Below are 1,363 nucleotides of genomic sequence, written 5' to 3' on the forward strand. Positions count from 1 at the left end.
CTCATCAAATAACAATTCCTGACTAATCTGCTGAGCAACATTTTAATTTGTGCAAGTTGATTAACACAGAATATAATCAATTAAAAAAACGCTACGCATCGGTTACGTCACCTAACAGTTACACATTGCGTAGGACATTCGGAGCTCCTCGGACATTATTTCCACCTGTTTTCGATAAAATGGCCGAGGAGTTCCGAATGTGCGTAGGATAGTGAATCAATTTTAACAAACCGGTTTAACACTTAGTCAAAACGGCTAGCGTAAAAACGGCCAAAAATACTTTGTCAAAACGGCTAACGTAAAAACGGTCAAAAATACTCTGATGAACGTTACGCCCTATTTATTAATTTTAATCGTACCGATAGGAACAGCTGTTTGGTTTTATGTCGTAATGGGTGATTTTTAAAGTGTATTTACGCTCATTACGACCCTTATCTGTAGCTCTTTTTATTATCTTTGTTATTTGAAAAGCAGGTAAGATATTAATACTCTTTGTAGGCGATCAGTGTGTATAGATCTCGCTTGCGCTTTGTTTTAAATGTTCGTCACTGTCATACTTGTTGAGTGTCGGCAGCGATGCAAAAGTCGATTAAGGGACCAAAATTTTAAATGATTCAAAATCATCCACTTCTATTTAGTTTTGAGGTTTAATATTTAACAAGCATGAATCATATATACGATGCAACATGAAAGGCTTTAATTAGGAGTTGAACATTTTTTTATCAGATTTCCAATCAAAAAGCATTTTCGTTTTCCCGGAAATGTCTTAATACAAAAAGAATATGGTTGTAAGTCAAATTTATCGGAACTGCCCAATCAATAATTTCTTGTGGTTTTGTGTTGATTGCAGCTATTTTAAAAAAGATATATACATTTTTGTATCCAGGAAATGACTTTCTTATTTGACAAGATATCATCAAGATCTCTCAAGACATTGTTGAATAGGTAGTCTGGGGCATTTTGACATAAAAACGTAGTATTAATGTATGGACGCATCACAAGGCTTTAACGTCTTATTTATATAACGACTTCCACAAAAACAACTACTTATACATACTGAATAAACTAAGGGGATCCTGTGATTCGTGGCTGAAAATTCAAACTACGATAGTCGAACCCGTGGGTACTACAGGAAAAGCCCTGTATATATATATATATATATATATATATATATATATATATATATATATATATATATATATATATATATATATATATACTCTTAATTGCTTAAAAATGAACAGTGGAAAATGGGCAAATTCATAAAGATACTGTGTGACGATCTGTGTGATATCTAATTTAAACAATATACCACTGCTTTGAAACACCTCGTCATGGGTAAACATTGTTATGCTTTCTTTTT

This window comes from Mya arenaria, chromosome 9 (assembly GCF_026914265.1).
Source record: "Mya arenaria isolate MELC-2E11 chromosome 9, ASM2691426v1".
NCBI classification, from domain to species: Eukaryota; Metazoa; Mollusca; class Bivalvia; order Myida; family Myidae; genus Mya; species Mya arenaria.